Source organism: Crocuta crocuta, unplaced genomic scaffold (assembly GCF_008692635.1).
Source record: "Crocuta crocuta isolate KB4526 unplaced genomic scaffold, BGI_CrCroc_1.0 scaffold475, whole genome shotgun sequence".
Taxonomy (NCBI): domain Eukaryota; kingdom Metazoa; phylum Chordata; class Mammalia; order Carnivora; family Hyaenidae; genus Crocuta; species Crocuta crocuta.
The window spans coordinates 1,545,697-1,552,769 of NW_027529518.1; the positions used below are offsets into that span (position 1 = coordinate 1,545,697).

The window sequence follows — 7,073 nt, forward strand, 5'->3', positions numbered from 1 at the left end:
GGGGGTGGGGGAGTTGGGGGGGGGGGCCTGGGTGGCTCAGTCGGTTGAGCGTCAGACTCTTGAATTTGGCTCAGGTCACGATCTCACCGTTTGTGAGTTCCAGTCTCGCATCATGCTCTGTGCTGACAGTGCAGAGCCCACCTGGGATTCTCTGTCTCCTTTGGCCCCCTCCCCTACACACACTCTCTCTTTCTCTCTCTAAAATAAACAAACAAATAAATAAAAATAAAAACCTAAGGGAAAATTTTCTCAAAATCAAAGCAGAGTTTTCTAGAGCCTCTGAGCCTCTAGAGACTCTAGCTTCTCAAGAAGCAAAGGTCAGCACTGAGGACTCCGGTGGGGAGGGCCTTGGTAAATGCGGTAGGCCCTGGAGGACTATGCTCTAGCCAACAAAGGGGAACCAAGGCAGCCTAAGCTTTACCAAATAATAAACCAACCTTCATCAGCTCAGCCCCTGGTTGGTTAAGATGATTGATCACCTATTCTGCCTAGCAGAGGATGAATAGTTTCTTTCTTTTTTAAAAAAGTAGGCTCTATGCGCAATGTGGGGCTCGAACTCATGATCCTGAGATCAAAAGTCACACACTCTACCAACCATGCCAGCCAAGCATCCCCAAGAATGAACACTTTCTGAAGGGAAAGAACATCAGCCTGAGTCAGAGTGTCTACAACTTTTGGGGCACTTGAGTGGCTCAGTTGGTTAAGTACCCTACTTCAGTTCGGGTCACGATCTCATGGTTCACGAGTTCAGGCCCCACATGGGGCTCTGTGGTGACACCTTGGAGCCTGGAGCCTGCTTCAGATTCTGTGTGTTATCTCTCTCTCTCTCTCTCTCTCTCTCTGCCCCTCCCTGCTCATTCTCTCTCTATCTCTCTTTCTCTCTCTCTCTCAAAATAAACATTAAAAATTTTTAAAAGAGTGTCTACAACTTTTATATACAATGTTCAGCATTTACCTAAAAGTTATTAGGTGTGCCATGAGAAAAAGATAGACTGTAGAAACACATCCACAAAGATCCACAAATTTGAGTTAACAGGCAAGGACTTTAAAATAATGATGACTAATATATTGAGAGAAAATGGATGATAAGATGGAAAATTTCACCGGGGANAGCTCAGAGCCTAGAGCCTGCTTCAGTTTCTGTGTCTCCCTCTCTCTCTGTCCCTCCCCTGCTCACACTCAGTTTATGTCTCTCAAAAATGAATGAACATTTTAAAAAATTAAAAGGAAAGAACAAATAAGTAGAACTTTAAAAAATTAAAAGAGTCAGAGGATGGGGGTGACTGGGTGGCTTAGTCGGTTAAGCGTCCGACTTTCGCTTAGGTCATGATCTTGCGGTTTGTGGGTTCGAGCCCCGCGTCGGGCTCNGAGGATGAGTTCATCAAGATGGTGGAGTAGGAGACCCCAGGCTCCAGCTTCCCCCAGAGATCAACCATCAGCTACCCACAAACGAAAACTGCTCTAGGAGAGCTCACGAGTCCGCGTGCACTTCAGCAGCACAATGAAACAGACAAGTACCACACCAAAAGGAAGGGACAGCTTCCTCTTGCCCATCATCCCACCCCCCAAGCTGGTGCTGCTTAGTGCCAAGAGGGAACTCCCCAGCTGGAAAAAGTTCCCCTCGCCAAAAAATGGACAGTGGGGCCAATGACCAGTTTCTCTAATCTCTCAGGGCGCTACATGAAGTGGTGGATATGTTCACTAACCTTATTGCGGTAAACATTTTGCCATCTATAGAGGTATCAAATGAATCACATCGCATACTTAAACCTACACAATATTATTATATGTCAATTGTATCTCAGTAAGGTGGGAAAACAGAATCAGATGGAAATTCTAGAACTGAATACCAACATCCGAAACCAAGAACTCAACACAAGCATTTGACAACAAAATGGACCCAACAGAAGACAGGATCCGTGAATTGATCATTAAATACATAGCACCTAAGTTATAGTACACAGAGGGGAAAAATAATTTAAAAAACAGAGAAAAGAACAAACCAGAAATGTGGGACACACTGAAAAATGTCTACCATATACACAATTTAAGTCCCAGAAGGAGAAGAGAGAGAACAAATGGAGCAGAAGTAACAACTAAAGAGGGGGGCCTGGGGGGCTCAGTCGGTTAAGTGTCAGACTTCGACTCAGGTCATGATCTCATGGTTTGTGAGTTCGAGCCCCACCTCCAGCTCTGTGCTGACAGCTCACAGCCTAGAACCCACTTCTGATTCTGTGTCTTCCTCTCTCTCTGCCCTGCTTGTGCTCTGTCTCTCAAAAAAAAAAAAAAATGTTAAAAAATTTTAGAAGTAACACTTGAAGAGATTATAGATGAGCTTTTTCCAAAACTGAGTAAAGATGTTAACACACGGGTCCAAGAAATTCTATCTAGAGGCTAACTACTCATACACAAAAGCACACACAGAGGCATGTCACAAAATTGCCTGAAGATGAAAGGCAAAGTCTTAAAAGCAACCAGAGGAAAAAAGACAAATTACCTTCTAAAAAGCAAAATAAGTCTTAGAAATGAATTCCTTGAACAGTTTGAAATCTACTCCCCTGAAATCAAGGATGTAACTTATGAGTATGCCTTTAGTTCTTTGTGTTATAATTCCAACTTACTGTCAACCCAATCACTTCCTTCCAGGGTTATTGACACCTCAGCATTTTCACTAGGTTCTCCAGAATGAGACCCATACTCAGTGGGCGGCAGTGACGTATGGTGGAAATAGCAGGGTTCGGCCTCACACAAGATACGAGCTCTTGGGCCAGCTGGTTAACGTCTTTAAATCTCGGCGATGCTTCTCATCTGCAAAATGCAGACAGTCTCTATCTTGTCGGGCTAGTGTGACAATTACATGAACAGTGCTTTCAGCACAGTACCCAGTATGGCACAAGAGTTCTATGAAAGGCAGCCAGTATCTTCTTTTAAGATAGAACAGTTTGAGCAGAGCAAGGGATTACCAAATGTTTCACTTTTGGCAGAGAGAGACGCAACTGCAACCATCTGATGGTATACTGGCTGATGGTGATGGCAGCGATGAGTCCACCTACCATTTATTGGAGCACTTACGATGCGCCAGTTTCCCTTCATTTACCCCTAATAGCAACCCTATGAACCCAGTACCATAAGGGTTCCCATTGGATAGTTGGGGAAACTGAGACTTAAGGAGGATTAGTAAATGGCAAATGCAAATGGCAGAGGCCAGATCCAAACCAATACGCCTCTGACTTTGAAGTTGTGCTCTGGGCTTTAGATGACCCTCACCACTCACCTCTGCAAGGTCACCGGGGCTCGTGGCAAGCCTGTCCGCATGAAAGTCTGTTACACGACACAGTGTTACCGCTTCCATGCCTCCCTCCATTCCCGTGGCCCAGTGTTCTCTGTGGTTTCTTCACTCTCTGCTCTGGGTCCTTACACACAACGGGATGCCTCTGAAGTCTTGAAATAGGACATTTCCCTCCTGATTTTGTTTTTGTAAAGGTGGTTACCTTTCTACTGTGATGAACTTCACTTTCCCATTGTTCACTTGTCTCAGTGACATCTCAGTCCGATCCTCCAAGCTTCCAGTTCCCTGCAATGACGAAGGAGGTTTCTCTTAGTAATTAAGACTTAGTCATGCTGATTTCAAAGCTTCGGGCTCTGATTTCACTCAAAACTGTCTTCTCAAAGGGTGGAGAAGAGTGCCCAACTTGGGTCTAGAGCAGAGTAGGGGGTTGCCTTCTCTCGTGAGCTCTCTTCCCTTTTCTATGCACTGAGAACTTTAGGGTTGGGATAGGAACGAGGAAGAGGAATGTCTGACTAGTGTGGTAGTTTCTTCTACCCTATTTGTGGGTCATCCATCCAGCACAGTGGATAGTATTGATCTCTCAAATGGGGTGTATATACACCCAGCAGGAGGTGCCAGAAGCCTCACTGGGTGCTGTAGGAAAATATCAGAACTTCTATCTATCTATAGGTTTTTTTTAATCCAAAGAAATTTTTATAAGTCAGCTTCACTAATGTTTCCTATGCAAATTGAAATTAGCACTTTCCCTTAATCCGTATATCAGATGGTCACATACAAGGTCCCGAGGATTCTTGGGTAAGAGGGGGAGTTCCACAAAGCAAATGGCTTGCCATGGGTGTTTTCCCACATTCCTTGGCTTTTTAGCTTGTAATCTACCTGTGGAGGGTTAAAAGTATTATGCAAAATATTGTTTAATTTTAGCTAACCCAACTCAATATAATGAATAGATGGTTTCAGAAGATCTTTGCAAAAAATCCATGGGTTGAAGGAATGCCAATAATACGAGCACAAAGAAAGAAAATGACAGAGTAGAAAATTTCTCATTCTCCCAGTATAAGCACCTCTTTATCTCTATTTCGAGGTGAAGGATCAGACACTCTAAACAGCTGGCTCAGTCAATACAGCATGAGGCTCTTGATCTCAGAGTTGTGAGTTTGAGCCCCATGTTGGGTGTAGAGATTACTTAAAATAAAATAAAATCTTTTTTTTACAGTCAGGCAAAGGTTTTTCTAGTTATCAAGAAGATTATTAGAAATATGGATTTACAGTCACCTTTGACCTCAAGTTTGCTTTATTATGCAGTCCATTCCATATATTATATTTGAAATATAAGTATCTTTCCTAATCCGNCGATTCCATTAACTGCTTCCTTTATTCTTTGATATAATGTAAAACATTAGATGGAGGAAGGGAAGGATTCCAAGAGTATTTCAAAGTTTGAGTCCTGGGTGGCTGGATGAGTTGGGATATGGACAGCTGCGAATGAAATGGCGAATGCTGATGCTTCTGAACAAGTGAAGTCTGAGGTCAGAAGAAGACATCAAAGTGAAAAATGAATAGCACACACACCAAATAGTGTGTTTAGAGATGTGCACTTAAAGAGTTCCATTTCGAAGACCTTGAAAAATGAATTTGTAAATTCAAATATTTTAAATAATTTCTTTTTATTTGAGAGAGAGAGAGAGAGAGAACGAGCAGGGGGGAGGGGTAGAGGGAGAGAATCTTAAGCGGGCTCCACACTCAGCACAGAGCCTAACACAGAGCTTGATCCCATGACCCTGGGATCATGACCTGAGCCGAAATCAAGAGTCAGACAACCGACTGAGCCCCCCCTCCCCCCCCGGGTGCTCCTGTTTGCTTTTTTAAGTAGGTTTCATGCCCAGTGCGGGGCTCAACCCAGGGCGTAAACTCACAGCCATGAGATCAAGACCTGAGCTGAGATCAAGAGTCAGATGTTCAACCGACTGAACCACCCAGGCACCCCATTAAAAAACATACGTATTAACTGTTGAGTACATTTATATATAATTACACATTTTGAAGGAAATGTGTCAGATCCAAAGTGGTGGTGCATGAAACAGTGTAAACACCGTGTCATTTTAATTATACATTTTGCAAATAAAGCATTGCGTTTAAAACAACAACAACAAACAAACCTGACTTCTCAGTGGAAACAATAGGAGCCAGAACACAATGGAATGGCATTATTGTAGTATGAAAGAAAATGACTATAAAAGTAAAACTCCATAACCAGCGAAAGTATCCTTAAGAAAGGTAGGTGCCATAGATATGTCAGACAAACAAACTCTGAGCAGATTTATAGTCAGCAAGCCTGCACTAAAGGGAATTCTTTAGGAGGAAGGGAAATAAACTCAGATACTAAAACCTGGCAGGATGGAATGAAGAGCGATGGGTAACTAAATATGTGGATAAAAACAGATCNNNGCTAGCTGTATAGGTGGAGCATGTGACTCGATCTCAGGGTTGTAAGTTCGAGCCCCACATGGGATGTAGAGATTACTTAAAGATAAAATATTTAAAAATATATGTAAAGAGAGAGAGACAGAGAAAGAGAGAGAATTAAAATGCATGACATTCATGGAATTTGAGTGGAGCTGATCCCAATGCCTAACTTTCGAGCTGGGCATGTGATACAGACCTGGGCAATAAAGTTCTATGACTGTAGCATGTGCATGTGCGTACTCTCTCTCTCAAAATAAATAAATAAGTTTTTAAAAAGTTAACTGCACAGACATCATTTCCACCATCACCTATATCAACAAATCATGTGTAGTTCACTCCCTGTTGTAACTATCTACAAATTCTACCCAAACTACATGTCTGCAAAGACGTTTTGGGCACCCATGGCAAGAACGGGCGTGATCATTTTCCGCATTTGCTAGCAAAAGCTGCTGGACTTGTAAACACTTTGTCAAGCACATCATGAAAACTGGCAGCTTCTAAAACCCAATCTATGAAGACTGAATCTGAATCTGAAATAATGATACAGACAAATTTATTCTTGTTCTTTCTTATAAAGTTCAAAAGTTCCACATGCCTGGGGTAAGAGGCTTTGATGTCACTGCTCTTTTCATTTCATCTTCTCTTACACCTTCATCCCGCGAATACTTAAAGACTTGGCCCATAAATTCTGTCCAAAATCCTTTTTCATAAGAATCTTGTAGTTCAATGGGAAGCTTTCCCTCTGGAGCACACTGTACCATCCAGGGGTCACTATTACCATCTATGACTGTATTGTCAAAGTCAAAAATGAGCAAAACTTTCATGGTTCCAGAAGCAAATTTGGGTTACCCTGGCTTAGTATTTCCAAAACAATTTTACTTTAGAATAGAGCTTAAACAGTCATAACCATCTTCAGGAATTTTTTTTTTTTTTTGAGAGAGAGAAAGAATGAGGGGGGGAGGCATAGAGAGAAGGAGAGAGAGAAGTGGAAGCAGGCTCTGCACTCAGTGCAGGAGCCCCACTTGGGGCTCAAACTCATGAACCATGAGACCACGACCTGAGCTGTAATCAAGAGTCGGCCCCTTAACGGACTGAGCCACCCAGGCGCCCCACAATCTTCAGTTTTAAACACCAACCAGTTTCTAATGAACATGACTCTTACTCTATATGCAGGGAACGAAGACTTCTGGTTTGGGGCAAAGAAACAGAGTTCTTAACTCCAGCATTATCACTGAAGATCATCTGAGAGAAAACCTGCCGGGTTCACCCTGATCATAGGTGCAGGCGCCTCACTGGGAGTCTTCCCTTTGAGGATGGCATA

At 42.8% G+C, this 7,073-nt stretch overlaps 1 pseudogene; it reads right to left on the reverse strand.

Annotated features, from left to right (window-relative positions):
- Positions 1 to 3,747: 3,747 nt before the first annotated feature.
- On the reverse strand, positions 3,748 to 6,576 carry LOC144228906 (pyridoxal phosphate phosphatase PHOSPHO2-like; annotated as a pseudogene).
- Positions 6,577 to 7,073: the final 497 nt, after the last annotated feature.